The following is a 19,265-nucleotide window of genomic DNA, read 5'->3' as shown; positions in this document are numbered from 1 at the left end:
CCCCCCCCCACCCACCCCGGGCGCCGGGACCCCCCGAGGCCGGCCCGGGGTCCGCGCCGACTCGTGCTGCTGGCGGGGGTTCGCTCCTTCTCAAAGATGAAAGAAGGCACGGTCGCCTTTGCCGCTTCTCCAGGACTGTTGCTGCCGCCGCCGCCGCCGCTTCATTGCACATTCAAGTGGAAAATTTTCAGGAGTCAGCAGAAACATTGTGTCCAAAAAAGACTGAGTCGCAGTTACCACCAAACCCTGGAGGAGACTCTCCCTGGAAAACTTCCCTTCGGTAGGAAATACTGGGGGATTTGTTTGTTTATTGGAAGAGAAATGATCCCCAGGAGAGGAGAAAATCAGGGTGTACTTCTAGTCTTTGTTCGTAGCAGCAACACTTGTTTTCAAAAGTCCAGAGGCCCGCTTTCAAGAAAGTTCAACTTCTATGAGTTTCTTTTTTCTAAAATGCATTTGTATATTTAAGAAAAAAAAAAAAGCAAAACTGAAGCAACATTTTAAAGGAGTTGAAAACAATGGAGGGCTCACACTTCCCTTATTCTCCTCCCACGAAAATAAATAAAATCCAGATCATAATTTTCTCTGCTTTTTAATTCTTTCTTTTTAAAGATTTATTTAAAGCTGAATGGTGTCACTGTATAAAAATATTTATGAAACAATGAAATAGCAGCCACCAGCATTTCTCAGGAGGCTTGTTAACTTCTCAGAAGCAAGTGGCTGTCTGTGATTTGCAGAAATGAAAATTGACCTCCGTAAGCGCTGGAAACTTAGAGACGGATGATGTTCCAGGAGAGGGTCATGTAAAAAGGCCTGTTTTAAAAACAGTGCCTTGGAGGGAGCCCAGGTCCTGGGACAGAAAGATCTGCAAAACCTATCAGATTTCAAAATGGTTAAACAAACAAACAAAAATTAAAATGCTACAGATATTGCAGAGGAGCAGAACACTAACAGTTCAGGGCAACCACAAGTTTCTCCCTCCCCACCCTTCTCCTTGATTGTTTCTGGAAGTTTTGCTGGTCTGATCGCTTGTGGTGTGCTGGGTGCCTGCAGGTGGTTACCTGAATAGACGGATCCCTTGTGGAACATGTGATCAGAGCAGGCAGTGTGGGCTTCTGTCTGTGCAGTGACTCTTGCTGGCGTGTGGTGCCCGGGGGTTTCTCCGCCAGGGTACTCTGAGGCACTGGTTGGGGAACATAGCTCAGGCTGTGCCTAGTGCTTCATCCTTTGACTCTTGGGTTTGTGCCCTTTTGTAGATAGCAGGATCTTTGGGGCCGGACTTAAATCCAACTTTGGTAAGAATCTTTCCTCTTCAGAAGGAAACAGTGGAACTAATTACAAAGTGACTCAGGAAAGACAAATGGATTAGTTGAACCTTTGTTAACAGTGAGGTTTTGAATTGTTGATTATGTTTTGGGGGGAAAACTTATTTTTCTAATCTCTATTTCCATAAATGGGCACAGATATTTTTGTTTAGTATTTTGTATGTGCATCTCAGTATTGAGCTCTCAGGTTTCAGGTTTTAGACAGGGTTTATAATTCTTTTATTTGTTGTTGGTATAAAAAAAAATGGACTGATAAGCTGTATCCATTACTGTTTCTTGATGATGATATAAAAGTGCCAGTGTGTAGACCATTTTATTTTTACTTTAATGGTAAGTATTATTTGGTCTGCAGTTTTAGGGTCGTAGTTTAATAATCTCCCCCCCCCTTTGTTTTTTTACAATTTTCAAACAAAACTAAGTGACTCTGCCTTGACAGTAAGATTTAAAAAATATAGGAAAGAATGTTTGTATAGACTCCTGTCTGTGATCTTTCGTAAAGTAACAAATAGAACTCCATCCAGAGAACATGCTTGAGAGATAGATGGAGGGTTTTTTTCCCCCCTTTTCCCCAAACATAAACCAGGACTCACCACCATATATCCTTAATGAAATTTAATTTAAAGAGGGATGGCAACCTAGTTTAGTTTGAGCCGGATTGAAACAAATGTCTCACGGAGAGGCGCTTTTTGCATTGCGGCACTATGTGTGCTTAGGCCCTAGCGGCAAACTAATTATCTGTTAAGGGCAGGTTTGGGGCGGGGCGGGCGGGGGTGGGGGGAGGGCACCATGGGAGAAGTCAGCTTCTTCTCTTTCCCTTTTCCTCTACCTCTCTGTCTTTATACAGCAGGAATTATGTATTTGGATACTCACTTTGGGGATTAATGTTCCCTTTTATTTAGAAAAAGGACAAGCAGATCAAAAGGAAAAAGGTGTTCTGTCTTTTTTGCTGCTTGAGCTTCAGTGATTTAGAAAGCGTTTTGAATTCTGATGCTGCAGAACAAGTATAGGAAGGCATTTCTTAATGGGACAGCTGAAGAAGAATATGTGTGTATCATTTTCTGGATCATATTTGTTACATCTTCAGTAGAAAAGTATGTAACAGGAATAGAGACCGTGGGTCCCAAATGTTAGATAGGCCTTTGAAGAAATGAGCTGTGCCATTAACAATATTTTAAGGTTCCTTGTTTTAGAAATGGATCAGTGTGACATACGTGGTGGTCCAACAAGAGTCTGTGCATCTGTGGGATTCCTTTTTTCTCATGTCATGTATTATTACACGTTAATTGCGAGCATAATTATACTGACTGCAAATGAAAATTGTGGTGTTCTATCACTCCAAAGGTTGGTGCAGATAACTGCATGTATGAGCCAGTGTCCACATGTGGACAGTAGGTAGGTAACACTTCTAAGCTTGTATTTTAGGCACATTGACTTGTTCCCAATAAAGAGATTGTGAAAGAATAAAAAACACTGCTGACTGAAAGCTGGGTCTACAGTTTGGATCCATTTAGTGATGAAACTTTTTTTTAGGTCTGTTTTTTTTTTTTTTTTTTTTTTTCCAAAGACTGGAGGATACTGGTCAGAGCAAGCGTTGAGCTTTTTCTGTAGAACTGCAGGGAAATCGGAGCCCACCTTTCTGCTGATAAAGGCACGCATTGCAGCTTCCTCTTTAGAGTTCAGTGACTGGAACTGCAGAGGCTAGTGTCCTACTTCTGAACTCGGGGCGGGCGCCCCCCCGGGGTCGGGAAGTATATTGTAAGCTAATATATTGCCCTTTGACAAACTTGGGCTGTGCTGCTGGGCTATTGGTATTGGGGACTGACCAATGGCTAGAATAATCTTTTATAGCTGCCTGGTGCTGTTTCTCATTTTATCTGCAGAAGTCACAGATTACCTGGTGGTGTTTCAGTTAGATCCCAAGTCAGGTTTGAACAATATCAGTGATACATTTGATTCTTTCATATTCACAAGGGTGATAAAATCAGGTAATTCAGGTCCATCTGAAGCCCTTAATGTTTCAGGGTTGGGCTTTTTGACAAATAGCAGTTTAGTCCCCCTTGTATTGTAATTACTACATGGTTTTGAGATCTGGGAAGTGTGAGCCTTCCCTCTTCTGGGATAGTTTGTGGAACCGTAGAGTATTTGGATTGAAATATCTGGAGTGTTTTGATTTTCTTTTGTTTCAAAGCTGTGAGCTATTGAGAGTCCCCAACCCGTTAAGGTTCTCTTCATAAGCTTCCTTGACCCTATTCCATATTTGAACACCTAGCTGAAATTCAGTCACCTCTTCAGATACATTCAGTCTTCCTAGTGGTGCCTAGTAAGAACATTTTGAAATATGTATTTTTATTTCAGTGAAACCGAATGGGATGCCCTGAAGGGTGGGTTTTGAGGATGGTATTTCTTACAGGGTGGGTCCCTCTCGGCTCTTAAGTTCTGTCCAGTGGCTTTTTGCATGGTTGGGAGGGTTCTCAGAAAGTAGTTTCCATAGTCTGGGAGTCCTCGCTAATGGTGAAACCAGTTGTCTGTCTTCTGACTGGAAAGAGGGGAGGGGGATCCTAGAGGCTGGTCTTTTCTATTTTGGGGTAGGCCAAGGGAAGTCTCCATCCTGGCTGTATCTGCCCCCACCCCCCACCCCCGCAAATTTACTTTCCCCATCAATATCTGCTATCCTCATGCAGTGCTTTCTGCCCCTTTTCACATTAGTTTTTAAGGCTGTGTCCTAGGATTTTATTAGCAGTTCTAGTTTGGGGAACAGAGCCCAGCATTGGAAAATGGGTTGAAAAGAAAAAAAAGGAGCTTACTAATGAACAAGTTAAGCACCACCATCGTCTCCAGTGGGGAATTCTGGTTGCTTTTAGGCATCTGACAGATTTAGATGTATGTGCAAAGTGACTGAAACACTCTTGACTGGGAATATACAGCAATGACGAGTGCTGTTGTTTTTACTGATATATAAACTGAAACACTGCTGCTAATGGTGGGAAATGTTAATTATGTGAGAACATATTGAACTTATATTCTCTGGCATGAACTTTTAAAAAAAAATGCATGAACTGCGCCGCTTTTTTATAGGCACAGCTTTCTAATTATCATAATTCAGTTCAGCTCCGCTCTTGGATGGAGTTCAAGTGCAATCTCCATTTAACTTGAAAGGAGATTTTTTTTTTTTTTTAAACTGAGAGTGTTTAAGAAAATTTGAAAAGTTCATCCGAGAATGTTGTCTGTCTGCTAAGGTGTTGGTAATTGGGGGGGTTGAGATGAGCACCTTTCCATAATAGATAACTAGATCTGAATGTTAGGTTGACTGCCTTTTTTTTTTTTTCTTTTTCCTTTGCCCTGTTTCCAGACCTGCATCTTGTACATTTTTGCATAACCAGATGCTGTGTGTTGCTGAGTTCCCTTTGAAGACCTGTGTCTTTGCCCAAATAGATAAACCAAATAAGTGAATATTTTATTACCATTAATGATATAACCTCTGTGAAGATAGGAACCTCTTTACAGAGTAGAAAGAAACTAAGTGCGGAAATCTTACGAATTCATTTGCCGAAAATCCCCATTAAGCTGTGATACCAACCAAGCCTTTAGAAGGTGATCTCCTCATTTGTTCGACTTTGCATCTCAACCTGATGGCATTCTGTGACAGGAGGCATCTTTGACAGCATTCATTCCACGGTCTTGTGTCCTTTAAATTTTCTATGAGCTTAGTGCCTTTTCCAAGAAAAAAAAAAAGTTAATGAAGCCCAGGCGCCAAATCCTCTGTGGAATCAATTTTAATTGGAAGAAAGAACCACTTCAGCTGGACCTTCCGACTTTCGTCCAGCCTGACTTCTGCTGAAATGCAAAGGGAGCCCGCAGAAACCAAATGACTTCATTTGCTCTGGCACTTAAGAGCCGAATTCACTTCCACGGTGGTGAAATAAAAGGAGCCAAGTGTTTTAAATAGCCACTCCCCGAGGCCCGCCCGCCCGAGTGTTTTGAGAAAAGCGCATTGTCTGCTTGGAGCTCCAGCCGGGAGCCTGCCTGACCCGCCCTCCCCCACCAGGCAGCTCCATTTCTGGGCTTGACATCTGGTTTGTTCTGTTCACCTGATGTATACCTACGCGCGCGGCGTGCACGCGCGTGGCCTGTAGGTAACGCGTCTTTTTGGCATTGAACGTGTGCTGCGTTTCTGGTCTCTACGGGGTTCGGGGGAGGCACGGAGCTAATGGCACAAAATAAAATGTAAACACAGCAGCCGCCCCACATGCCGCTGCTGCCGGGTTTCTGTCCGAAGCTGCTTTCTGGGCAGGCGCGCCTATTGTTGCGGCAGCAACAGGCGGCAGAAGTTGGGGCACCATATGGCGGATGTGGGCCTCAGATAAGCTGTCTGGTAATTTAGCTTATCGATAGCATTTTGATATGCTCCGTTTTCAGATCACCCGTCCCCGTGGCTGGGGATGTCCTGGGGGCGAACTGATTGCGAACCATCGAAACCATTGTGAGCCAAGCTTCCTTTGGTGGAATCTCTTTGAACCCATTCTCCGTGGGCTGCCGTTTCATCTCCGAGCCTTTGGGAGACCACGGTGGTTAGGGTTAGAGCCCCGTCAGCTGAGGGGACAGCAGCCCTGTCCTGTAATCTAGAACCCTCGGAAGACCTCCTCAGGTATTTTCACTGAGAGAAAAACGGAAGACAAGCTACCTAATAGCATTTTTCTTGCAGGCAGAGCGGAGAAATTCCCATAATTCAAAATCTGCTTTTGTTTTAAACGCTGGAGAGCTAAGAGAAGGCCGATATTGCGCTTTCTTTGATAAAGGGTTTCTAGTTTTGTTGTGTGCTCAAAAGGCCCTCCCCCTGATATCCTTTCCCCTCGGAGTTTTACCTTAATCATAAAATATAAAAATGACTAATGTCTATATAACTGGAAACCAGGAGAAGAGTCATCTATGATTTGGAGGGAGGAAGCAGCTTCCTTGTTCTTTTTATTTGTTTTTTTTTTTTTTTTTTTTACTGGGAACTGTTAAAGAGGGAACGGCTTCTAGAACAGTTCTAGTCAGGTGTCTTAGGGGACCTTGGGCAAAACTACCCTGCCAGGAGGGGACTGGCGGGGGTTCTTCCTGCCTCAGTTGCTGGAGCCAGCTCGGGATTTCTGCACACAGTAGGTGGCTGTGTGGAAATTTGAGGGTGTTCATCAGCCTGTCTGATCAGCCACGTGAATCTCATTCAGCAAACGTTTGTGCCCCCGACAGGTGCCAGGCACCAGGGAAGCAGGGTGAGACTGTCGGGCGCCTTTCCCAACACACCCTCCTTGGATGTTCTCGCTCATCCCCACACTTTGACTTCTGGGTTTGTAGTTCACTGTCCACAGATCCTTTTGCATGGCTAATTCAGGATGATCCTGACTCCAGTCCACGTCAGCCTCTTTCCACTCCTGTCCCAGGGAGCCTCTGTCCCACCGGTGTTCCTACCTGCCATGTGCACTGAGGCCTTCACGCATCTTTCAACAGTCTGGACGTTACCCCTGGAGCCTTAGGAAGGCTGGGCTCGGTGCAAAGTTGCTGTGCATTTAAGAGGTCCATAGAGGTGTCCACCTCTAGTTGGGAACCATTGCTGTAGATACTCTTAACGCTTCTCCTCACGCCCGGTCAGACTAAATTTGGTCACCCCTCCTAACGCTGTGTGTGTTACCCCTTGGGAGTGTAGCGGTTGATTCCAGATGTGATTATAGAGGTGAGGTGTGTGTCAGGCTGGCTGGCAAGGGGTTTCAGGGCTAATTCTTGTCTGGCGGCTTGCAGAAGCGGTTTTACTTTCTGGGTAGTGGGACTGCTCATGGAGCTCCTCAGGTGGTATCCCTGACGTTGCAGGAGGCGATGGGAAGGGTGATCCTACCAGCAGCCCAGAGATGAGCCAGCTGCCGCTAAGCCTAAGCCACACGTGCCTTTCGTTCCTTTCTTCTGTCTTCCTTGCACCTCGGGCGCTTTGAAATCCAGATGCTCCCAGTTTTGTGTCGAACCGCTACTTGCCCCTGGACATTTGCACATTTACAGGTGCTATTGGGTGCCAGGGGTTGGGTGATCGGTAAAAGGTGGTCAGAGAATGGCGAGCAGTAACATGTCCCTGCAAAGTTTGCAGTTCAGCAAGGGAAACAGGCCTGTAAAGAGATCATCACAATCTGGTGGGGAAGCTGTGTATATTTTGTATGTCGTGAGTTCCAAGATGCGATGTTTTGTATTTGAACGCCGTGGGGGTGGGGATGTGTCTTCCAGTGTTTTGCAGTCGTGGCTGGGCAGGCAGTGGTCCTGACCTGGGATGTGGTTGCACACACTCCTCAAAGCCTGTACAAAGAATGCAGGGAGGAAGAGCATCCCGGGGTCCGTTGTGGGGCGCTCGTTAGGATGCTCTTGTCACGAGGGTCGTCGTGTGTGCCAAAGCATGGGTGTTGATGTCTCAGAGAAGCTGTTTGAGGTATATATTACCTAACCTACTTTGCTTATTATTTTCCTCTTTATGTGCAAGACTGACATGTGATAAAAAAAAAAAAAGTTTCAATATGTATGAAATTTCGATTTCTGAATGATAAGGCAGCATTCTGGCACGGTTGGTTTCATAGCAATGTTTCTTAGAAATCACGCTGCATGTTACACTCAATGGTGTCTTAGAGTTGAGGAAATGCTGAAGAAACACGTTTACATCTCCACCCAAAAGGATCTGAGGGATCTTTATATTATAGACAGGGGTTGTTTTGAGGGAGTGGGTCAGGAAGGGGCTTTCACTTTTTGAGCATGTGTCGTTCTCAGGAGCATGAATTTCCTTGTTTAACACCAGAATAAAGGGAAAATAGCTCGGTTGTCTAAGTGCTCTCGATAACATGCAAACAGCCGTGTCCCTCAGTGGTCGGGACCGAGGAAACCTTTGCAGAGGAAGTGGTGTTGGAGTTGGGGCTTGAAGGGAAAGGGTTTTATTTTCCTTTTCTTTTGGTGTGTGTGTGTGTGTGTGTGTGTGTGTGTGTGTGTGTGTGTGTTGCCAGATGCCATTTTGGGAGCAGAGCGGAGCTGAGTCAGTAGAAAACAAAGGACCCCCTGAAGTACTCTCCAGAGTACTGAACTCAACCCCGAGAAAAGGTGTATTGCCAATCTTTAGCTCCTATAGATCTGAAACTTGGCTTGAAGAATTAATTGGAGGAAGCAAAACGGAAGAAAGTGGGAGGCACCTGGTTGACAAGGGGAGTGGGAAATTTCTGGATTCTGGTTTGGAAAAAGGCAGGAAAAAATGTAGTTTTAAAAGCACAGATTTGGAGGGGCGCCTGGGTGGCTCAGTCGGTTGAGCGTCCGACTCTTGATTTCTGCTCAAGTCATGATCCCAGGGTCATGGGATCTGGCTCCACACTGAACGTGGAGCTTGCTTAAGATTCTCTCTCTCTCTCTCTCTCTCTCTCTCTCTCTCTCTCTCTCTGCCCCTCTCCCCTGCTTGTGTGCACGCGCTCTCAAAAAAATTAAAAAAAAACCCCACAGGTTTGGTTGGAGTAGGACACTCCTCTGTTGGACCCTTGGCTCAGCTACTTACTGGTTCTGTGGCCTTGGACAAATTACCCTCTGAGCCTTGGTGTCCTCATCCCTGAGTTTCAGTAGAATGCGTCCTGTATGTCTGATACGGAATACCTGCTTGGTAAATAGGTATTTCAGGTGTTCTTCTGAATGTCAGGTCTTCACAGCTTTCCTGCCAGGGCAGCCTGACAGTGTGACTCTTGAGGAATACCCAAGGCTGAGGCAGAGTTACTTGAAGAGCTGGACTGCAGGTCTCGGGCAAATGGATTCAAATCCAGGAGTGGTTGAGGTCTGAGACCATTAATCACATTGAACCGTATTTCCTCTATTAAGAAGTGATGGAGGAAACCCATCAGTACATATATAACAGGTGAGGTCGTTCCTTGCCAAGTGGTGGTAGTTTGAATTAAATGGAAATGCTTCCAAAGGGGGGCAGGGGGGTGCACCTTCGTGCACCGAAAGGAAACCGCTTTCTTAGATTGCTGCGTGGAAGCCACGCTCCTAACTTGGGATTGGGTTCTAAAAGTTCTCTGAGATGAGTGAATGGAAGTCATGTTTTCACAGAGAAATTATACCTGGGGCCCTGGACCTGCTGGGGAAACCACTGAGGAATCGCCCATGGAGGTTCAAAGGATCAAGCTTCAGGTGTGAAGGAAGAGGCAGAGACGTACCTTGCCCTTCCTTTTTGCTGCCCCCGTTATACTGTTTGTTTTTAATTTTCTTTGGTATCGTACTTTATTTCTTAGAGCACGCTTCACACTCCGTGTGGAGCTTGAACTCACGACCCTGAGATCAAGAGTGCGTGCTCTCCTGACTGAGCCAGCCAGGCTGCCCTCCCTGCAACCACTGCACTCTTTAATGCCTGTTTGGGAGCAGGTTGCTTAACTTCTCTGCTCTCAGTTTCCACACATGGAAAATGGGGCTGACGCTACCTACTTTGAAGGGTTGTGGGCAAGTTGAGGTAAGAGGCAGCTCAGCAGGTGAGAGTCGCAGGTGTGAGCGCTGTTAGAACCCAGACCATCCTGTTCATCTTTTGCTCCAAGCTCTGAGATGAAGTCTTTGCCCCTTTTATTAGACTCCTTTCTGTCTGTGGGCCTTAAATGTGCTTCACAGAGTGATGCACACGTGTGGGAATGGCAGCCCACCCATTGTTTTCCCAGTGTTTTTGCATATTAAGGAGGATGTTTGTTAGTCTAAGATGAATGTCTCTTTGGGTTAGTACCCAGGCACTTCCTGGATAGACGAGCTGGACCTTTTCTGGAAGCTGGCGGGTCTCAGTCTTGTGCCCTAAGCTGGTCCTGCTGTGCTCAGATAGCCAGCTATGCTTCAGGGTGTGTCGGTGTCCCCACGCTTTAAGACTTGGGCCACTACCTGTGACTGGTCTGAGCAGGTAAGATTGTTTTGTGTGAGCCTGGGCTTGGGACCACCAGCATTTTATTGACATCTCTTCCTGCTGCCTCTTAACCAGGTCACACGGAACTGTGTGTGAGTGAATCTGGTTTCCCAGTCTTGAAATTAAAAAGTTAAAATTAGAGATTGTTAAGAGAGATGAGTGGACTTGGCCGGGGGGATAGAGGCTTTTGGAGACAGGCAGGCTGACAGCTGAGGAGAGGAGAGAGGCACATTTAAAGACAATTCACAAGCTGTGAATCTACTAAAAGCCACTGGATTACATAATTTTCAAGGGTAGGTAGATTTTATGGTATGTGACTTCTATCTCATAGAATCAATACAGTGCTGAATCTCATTATCGCACTGAACAACTTTGTACTCACTTGGAGCCCCTCCCACGCCCCACCTTGCATTTGCATTTGTTTTGCTGGTCAGATGATTAAGGTTGATACTCAGAGTGATGTCCTAATATGAGTTTACATTTTTGCCTGTTTGCTGGTTTGTAGTGAGAGGCCTTCAGGTACCCATTAGAAGTATCTAAGATGTAAGGTGTTTTCACTTTATTTTTTTTAATGTGTATTCATTTTTGAGAGAGAAAGAGAGAGCAAGCAGGGGAGGGACAGAGAGACACAGGGGAGACACAGAAACCGAAGCAGGCTCCAGGCTGTCAGCACAGAGCCCGATGTGGGACTCGAACTCATGAACTGTGAGACGTGACCTGAGCTGAAGTTGGATGCTTAACCAACTGAGCCACCCAGGCGCCCTGGATGCTGTTCCTTTAGAAAGAGTGATTTCAGGGCCTCCTGGGTGGCTTATTTGGCGAAGCATTCGACTCTTGGTTTTGGCTCATGTCTTGATCTCACAGTCCAGGAGTTTGAGCACAATGCAGGCATTGTGCTCTGCTGTGACAGTGCAGAGCCTGCTTGGGATTCTCTCTCTCCCTCTCTCTCCACTCCTCCCCTGTTCGTGCTGTCTCTCTCTCTCTCTCTCAAAAATAAATAGACTTAACAAAAAAAAGAAAGTAATCTCAATAATGCAGAATGACTTGCTCCTTACTGATACGTGTTGGCCGCATTGACTGCCCGTATGGCTTGAAGCCAGAAGCAATCCAAGACCTTAATAAATACCAACAAGGGAAAACTGGGAGATCATGAGAAAGAGACACTCGAAAGGCACCTGAGGCCACAAGTCGAGTATTGAATCTGATTTGTAAATTGTCTTAAGCAGGGAAGAAAAGAACCCAGAGTCAGGTTAATTTATACCCCAACTTTCAGGTTCTGCTCTGCCCAGTTTTTGTTTTTGTTTCAATATTTATTTACTTTTGAGAGAGACAGAGCATGAGTGGGGGAGGGACAGAGAGAGAGAGGGAGACACAGAATCCGAAGCAGGCTCCAGGCTCCGAGCTGTCAGCACAGAGCCAGACACAGGGCTCGAACTCGTGAATTGCGAGTTCATGACCTGAGCTGAAGTCTGACGCTTTAACCCACTGAAGCGCCCAGGTGCCCCGGCACCCCTGCCCAGTTTTTTCTTAATTGTAATTTGGTCTTGTTTTTTTGTTCTCCCATGAGATGCTCCCTGTCTAATAACGGTTTGTGGCAGTTTTTATCCATTGATATTTTGTAAATGGTTGTCTTCTTCTGTTTCTTGTGGCTATGTCACTGCTTGCCTGATACTGTCCTGCTTCTTGTCTCTAAGCAGTAGTTAATAACACCCTCTTTTACTCTCAGATGCCCCGTTTGGATGATAAACTATACATACAGTCATTTTACTGTTAGGAAACTGTTGAGGAAACTGGGTGACCTCCTCGAATTAAGCAGAATGGAGAGCCTATCTTGGACAGGGGGCCTTGTGCCCAGGGGTTGAGCTCCTGACAGAATTAATCTGGAAAGTCTGTCCCAGGCTGTTTCTGAGACCAGAGCTACAGTACAGGAGCTATTCCTATAAACCTGTGCTGCATTTAACCAAGTTGCTTCAAACCCTCTGCTCTTCTGTAGATCAATTCATAATGTATTAAAAAAAAAAAAGTGTCCATTCATAGGAATGATTCAGCATTGGTTCATTTCCTTTTAGACTAGCAAAGTTTAATTGAGAAGTTTTTCCCAGTGGAATTCTGAAAGGTTTGTATTGTGTGAAATTCGGGAATTTCAGATTATATTTTAGGACTTGTGGTCTCAGTACTCTTGACATTCTTAGGTTTCAGGCTTGCTTGTCTGTTCTTTGGGAGACTGTGGGATCACGTCCTCTGATGTACCTAAATACATAAGGCAGGCAGGGCAAGTGGAGTGGAATTTAAGAAATTGTAGTATTTTGCCTAAAACCAAAAGTAATTGTAACGATACCGCTCAGTTCCAGGTGGTTGTTTTGACACCACTGTTTACTTAGCTATTTTGTCATGCGCTTTAGGCAGTAACTTGGGCAGGTGTTCAGCCCACTGTGGTGTCTTTCAGGCCTGAGCTTGGAGAACTGTTTCCTTGTCGGGGCCATTCATAGGGCAAAGGCATTTTTGAGGGTCCACCAGGGGCCAGGATCTTGGTCGCTCCACTTCCAGCTGTGTAGAAAGAAGGCGCAGTTGGACAGCCCCTGCTGTTGGCTCCCCTGTGCCCTTGGGCAGGCAAGTCACTTGAAAATCTTGGTTTCCCTCTCTGGGAAGACAGTGCTGGGCCACCTGTCGCCCTGGCCCGCTTTCGAGCTGAGCTTTAGAGAGATAAAATGTGAGAACCTCAGGCAGAAAGGTCCTGGAGAACTGTGTCTTTATCGGTGTCATTCCATACACAACCCCAGACACCCCTCCTAAAGGCGGGATATGTGGACCAGGAGCAATACTGCTGGGTGCCCCCAATTCCCGGGCCACTCTGGGGGAGTTTGGGTAAGGAAGAGGCTGACTGGCCAGGTTCTGTCTTAAGACCGTTCTTTAGCATTACCTCATTTAAACCTAAGAGCTCCATTTGTAGTCGAAGAAAGTGAAGCTCAGACAGGTTTTAATTCCCTGCCAAAGGTCACACAGCCAGTGTGACCGGGTAACAGGGCCAGTGTTTGAAGCCAGTTCCTTGATCTGTTACTCCTCAGCTGCCAGGCCAGAAAGATTGCATATTAAGTCACCTGTCAGGTTTTATTATTATGGTATTTGAATGGAGTTAAGATAGATTATGACATTGAAATTAGAGGTAAGCTTCCCCTCACTTGGTGTATTTGTGCAGAAAAGGTAAATAAAGTACACAGTACCTTTGTTTTGTGTTCTTGGTGGCCTGTTTTACTCTGTCTTCCAAACAAACGTGTGGCTAAGGTCCTAAAAAGTTGGGTGTGACTCTGTCAAGCCTTTTATCCGGGAATTGTCTCACCTGGTTTTGTCTTGTGGAGAAGGGGCAAGAGTCACCTCTGTCCTTTGGGTTTAGTCCTCAAAAGACTATCGGGACTCCGGGGGTGCCTGGGTGGCTCGGTCGGTTATGTGTCCGACTTTGGCTCAGGTCGTGATGTCACGGTTCATGGGTTCGAGTCCCACATCAGGCTCTGTGCTGACAGCTCAGAGCCTGGAGCCTGCTTCCGATTCTGTGTCTCCCTCTCTCTGCCCCTCCCCCGCTCGTGCTCTGTCTCTCTTTCTCTCTCTCTCTCTCTCTCTCTCTCTCTCTCTCAAAAATAAATATTAAAAAAAAAAAAAACAAAAAGACTATGGGGACTCAGTACCCCTCAGTGCTCAGGGTATACTGGCCATTGAAAATGAGAGGCTGAGGCTCCTGGGGACTGGGTTGATCTGAACTCCTTTGTGTTTGTGTGTGTGGAGGGGAGGTTGATATGGTTTGGAAGCGTGGGTTGATGATCCATATTGCTGTGTGTGTGTGTGTGTGTGTGTGTGAGTGTGAGTGTGGAGGGCCGCTGATGCTGTTTGGAGGCCTAGGACTGGACCTTCCAGTTTCTCTGGTTTTTCTTTGGAATGTGCTCTGTTGGCAGGCTGTCAGAATATGTCAGCGCCCCCCTCCCCACCTGAAGGCCTGGATATGGAAATGGCCTTATGCTGGGGGGTAGGATTTAGGCAGGCAACCTTGACTTCACTCCTTGTTGGCGAGGGTGCCTGGGAACCTGAGAGATGGAATCAGTTCCTTCCCTTCCCCGCCCAGGTGACCACCTGAAAAACACACCTTAGGCTGTGCTATGTGGGGAGCAGTGGCAGAGGCTGAGGGAAGAAAGGGTTAATGGGCTTGCTCAGAGCCCTTAATAATAAGGCCTCTGAAGAAGACCTTAGGGTCTTCAAAATGGGACTGCTAATGGGGTTGCTACCCATCTTTGACACCTTGGCTGGTTTTTAGTGAGAGTGGGCTGGTTGATCCTCCTTTTGTCCTTTTCCACCTGGTTCTGGTGACTCTGGTCCAAAAGGGCAAGTTGGGGCCACTGGTGGCCAATTTCTGGGCCCTGTGCTCTCGTCTTTCCCTCCTTCCCAGTACTGGCCCACTCCTTTCTTGGAATCTTCATGCTCCTGTGCCTTTTGGGTTCTCCTGCCATTGGCCATTTTGGTTTTGCCGTAATTTTGTGTGGTTCTCTTTGTGTGGCAAAGTAGCCAACAAGCCTGGTTTTGAGGTCAGACCCTGGTTCTGGCTCCAGTCCTGCTTACTGGGTGTGTGATCTCAGGTAAATTTATTCTGTTTCCTCATCTGAAAACTGAAAATAATAATATGATAAGGTGACCTGATGGAATATGGCAAATGGCCCACAGCGAGCGAGCTTCTGCATTGTCTTCCCCAACAGTTTCTGCAGCCCCCTGCCTCCGGTCCCCACCTCCCCCCAAGGCTCTGAGGGCTTTGTCCCGGCCAGAAGGGACCAGTCAGACTGGAACGCGTTTATTTGCTTTTCCGTCTTCCTCTGTTGGCTTTAGTTTTAAGCTTTTTCCCAGCCTCCACTCTTGCTGGATTTCCTGCTCTGTGGTATTTCTCCCTTCAGACGATTTCCCTTTTGCTTCCACGTTTTCACGCACAGACACGCATCTGCACACGTGTGCATGCCCTCTACTTTTCACCCGTGATCTTCTGCTCTCGTCACTTGGAGATCTTAGAAATTGTCCCGGCAGTTCCCTAAGGTTCACCAAAAATGGCCCTCAGAAAAGCCCCGTTTATCGATTCTGGTACCTTTAACCCTGGAGAGCACTGAATCTTTTTTGGCTTATGGAGTTACCAGCACTCTCAAGAGTTGTTGCTGTTTTGAAAAGACATAACTGATAACTACATGAACTTGTAGAATTACACACATTTCTCCTACTCCTCTCTTTGACCTTGGGCACCCTCTTTAATCTTTTGGAAACTCAGTTCCTTTACCTGTAAAATGGACACAGTAGTGTCTTCTTCTCAGGTTACAGCAAGATTTAGGATGACACCTGGCAGAGAAGGCAGTGTCCCATAAGTGTTAGTGGCTGTTGACCACTGTGATTACTGTCACCCAGCAGCTAAAAATTAGAGTGCCAAGTACCTCTTCCTGTAGCATTTTTCTCTCTCTTTGAGGGAGTGGGATAAGAATAGTATCTTACTGTATTTAAAATTAAAAAAAAAATTTATGTTTATTTATTTTTGAGAGAGAGAGACAGAGTGTGAGGGGGTGAGGAGCAGAGAGAGAGGGAGACACAGGATCCAAAGCAGGCTCCAGGCTCTGAGCTGTCAGGACAGAGCCCGATGCGGGGCTCGAACCCATGCACCGCGAGATCTTGACTTGAGCCAAAGTCGGACACTCAACCGACAGAGCCACCCTGGCACCCCGTGTCTTACTGTATTTTATTTCAGATTGGTCAGACTTTTTATTATGGGTGAATTCAGTACAGTAGAGGGCCTTTGTGTCCCATCATCACTTAGTAACAATCATCAACGCATGGCCATTCTTCGTTATTTGAGAGAGAAAATATGAGAGAGAATGAATCTTTTTTTATTTTTATTTTTCAACGTTTTTTTATTTTGTTTTTGGGACAGGGAGAGTCAGAGCATGAACGGGGGAGGCGCAGAGAGAGAGGGAGACACAGAATTGGAAACAGGCTCCAGGCTCTGAGCCATCAGCCCAGAGCCTGACTTGGGGCTCGAACTCACAGACCGTGAGATCGTGACCTGGCTGAAGTTGGACGCTTAACCGACTGCGCCACCCAGGCGCCCCGAGAGAGAATGAATCTTAAGCAGGCTCCCACACTCAGCGCAGAGCCTGATGTGGGGTTCGATCCCATGACCATGGGATCATGACCTGAGCCGAAACCAAGAGTCAGTGCTCAACTGACTGAGCCACCCAGGTGCCCCAACTCATGGTCATTCTTGTTTCTTCCAAATGCCTGGCTCCTCTCCCACCAGACTTCCATTCTGAAGCAATCCCAGATGTCATACCATTACTTCTGTAAAGTTTCCAGTGTTTAAAAGCTATCACTCCTTAAGAAAGAAAAATACTAACTGCAGTATCATCACATTTTAAAAATAATTCCTTAATATAAAATATCTCTATCTATAAAAGTCATTTTTCAGATTTCCTTGATTGTCTCGTCAGCGGTTTCCCACAGTTGGGTTCGTTTAAGTCAGGATCCAGAGGAGATCTACAGCTTGTGTTTGGTTATTGTGTTTCTTAAAACTCTTTAGACACCTCTCTTTCCTCCTTTACTTTTCCCCTTGAATTGATGTGTTACAAGAGCCTTGTGGTTTCTGTCTTGAGTTCCCCTCCTTCTGGATTTTGTAGCTGCATTTGCATTCTCAGGGTGCCGTGTGTCGTGTTCCACAATCCTGTTTTTTCCCATAAGTGGGAATCTAGATCTATCAGCTCCATCCCGTTCAGGTTTGTGTATATATATATATATTTTTTTGAGAGGAATACTTTTTTCTCTTAAAAAAAAAATTTTAATGTCTGTTTTTTTTTGTTTTTTGTTTTTTTTTGTTTTTTTGAGAGAGTGCAAGGTGGGGAGGAGCAGAGAGAGAGGGAGACACAGAATCTGAAGGGGGCTCCAGGCTCTGAGCTATCAGCACAGAGCCCAACTTGGGGCCCAAACCCATGGAACCACGAGGTCATGACCTGAGCCAAAGTTGGATGCTTAGCTGACTAATCCACCCAGGTGCCCTGAGAAGAATATTTCATAACTAGTATTCCCACAAGAGGTACATAATTATAACGTCCAGTTGTCTCTCTCTTTGTGATATTAACAGCCATTGATTTTTCATCTCTGCCTATATCTGTTGTTTCTTGTGGTCTTTATAAACCGCTCATATTCCAGTCCTCTTGTTCTTTGTTTGTGAGCTAGAATACTCTTACATAGAGAAACTTCTCTTATCAGTTATTTGGTTAACCTGGTGTATAGTTTGTACAAGAAAGGCAGGTTTCTGGTTTTGTTTTTTGTTTGAGTATCACTAGGCAATCATAGGTTTTTAAGTTATTGGATACATTGTAGTTCCTCCTTTGATATTCAAATTGTACCATCTTTGGCCAATTGGAATTTCTTTAGTGGGTTCCTGCTGTCCATTTATTTATTGTGTTCTTGGACAGAATGAACCATTTCTGCTGGATGTTGGGTTCCTTTTAATGGAAAACAGTATTTCAAGGCTACCGTGTGGACGCTGGGGTCTCTGCTCCCCCTCATCCCCACCTTGTTCAGAAATGGACCCCACTTGCCACGTCAACGTGTTGACCCAAGGTAAAACCTGTCCTTGCACACTTGTCTCATGTTGGCCCCTTTGGCTCTCAGTCATATTTCCACACCCTTGCTTGTCATCTTGTCCTTTTCTCCCTTAAGAAAAAGGCCAAATCAAAGAATTCCCCAGGGACAGTTCATGGTTTGACACTCCTCATGAAGGCCAAAGCTCACATTAATTTAGGCTTTACAGAAGACTTCAGTCACTGCCCTCAGTCATGCCTACCCGATAGTTTGTTCTGGTCCTTGTTTAAATAACCAGAAGGTGAGAAATTCCTTATCTTATTACCTTTCGGAGCCATTCAGACTGCAGGCTCTATTTTGATGAGATTGTTGGGGTCATTTACACACATCTGTTTGAATAAATACTTGTTGAATTAAGTTTTGTACTTTGCTGTCTTGAAGTGTTTAAAATAGAACATATTTAATCTCTTGGTCATTTAAAGAATTTATCACTAACTAATACATTATTTTCATAAGCCAAAAAAAAAAAATGTTAAAGCGGTGTGGTTTTAGGCAGATTTATGCAGTGGAGTCCTTAGAACACAGCAAGTGTGGTGCTGTTGTGGGAACCTGAGAGTAAGCCTCTAAGCCTAAAGTGAGTGCTGTTAGACTTATTTTTAGTAATCCCTATCTTTGTTTCTTGGAAATTGTTTTGATGCCCATGTTGGTTCATTGCAGAATGTGACTGAGGGAAAAAAAAATTACAAGAAAATTAAAAGCTCATTTCAAAGAGAAGCTAGAATGCTCTCCTCAGAGGGTCCATTTGGGCCTGGACTTTCAGCTTCAGTAATACTTTTTTTTTGTTGTTGTTGTTGATGAAACAAAGCCATGTGCGTTCACAGACCAGCCAACACAGCCACACAACAGAATGAGTGAATAATCCTGAAATTATCATCATTCGTGACATCCCTGAGAAATTAATCAGCATCCTGGCCTGTGAAATTTTGGATATGCATTTAGATATGGGCGCCCCCCGGGGGTGTTGGGTTTCGTTTTTTTTTCTTTTTTTTTTGAAGGCAGTGAGCTTCATTTAATGGTTCCTCTGTATTAAGGCAATGTACCGCATTGTAGGGGTTCTTCCCTCCCCTTTCCTCCATGGGCATAGAGGGCTAGGAGCCCTGCAATTCATAGGCAGGCAGGCCTCTGTGCCCCGAGGTAAACTCGGTTCCACAAAGGGAATTTTCATTGTGGTCCTGTGGCTCCCTGACATAGCGGAGGCTTCAGGAGGCTAGTGGTAAAAGCTACCAAAGAAAAAGCTGGACCGGAGCCACTGACGTCATGTCAGTAAATCTGTTGGAGGAGCCCCACCGAGCAGCGCCTGCCAGCCGGCCCCTGCACTTTGGCCTTGCCTGGTCAACTGTTCTCGCTGTTTCCTCCACCCCCACGCCCCCCCC

The 19,265-nt window shown here is 45.6% G+C and overlaps 1 protein-coding gene across 9 annotated transcripts in view; it reads left to right on the top strand.

The window, feature by feature from the left end:
• The first annotated feature begins 40 nt into the window (after positions 1-40).
• TEAD1 (TEA domain transcription factor 1) overlaps positions 41-19,265 on the top strand; it is a 269,913-nt gene continuing 250,688 nt past the window's right edge. For 2 of the 9 annotated variants that reach the window (XM_040456831.1, XM_040456829.1), the window contains exon 1: positions 44-280. The gene's annotated coding sequence lies outside the window, so the exon portion shown is untranslated. Of the gene's footprint in view, positions 281-19,265 lie in introns of all 9 variants that reach the window. The other 7 variants (XM_040456835.1, XM_040456833.1, XM_040456834.1 and 4 more) reach the window with 4 other exon arrangements.

This window comes from Herpailurus yagouaroundi, unplaced genomic scaffold (assembly GCF_014898765.1).
Source record: "Herpailurus yagouaroundi ecotype Mexico unplaced genomic scaffold, PumYag 218, whole genome shotgun sequence".
NCBI classification, from domain to species: domain Eukaryota; kingdom Metazoa; phylum Chordata; class Mammalia; order Carnivora; family Felidae; genus Herpailurus; species Herpailurus yagouaroundi.
Note: the sequence above shows the minus strand (reverse complement) of the source record. Positions and strands in the feature narration are given on the sequence as shown.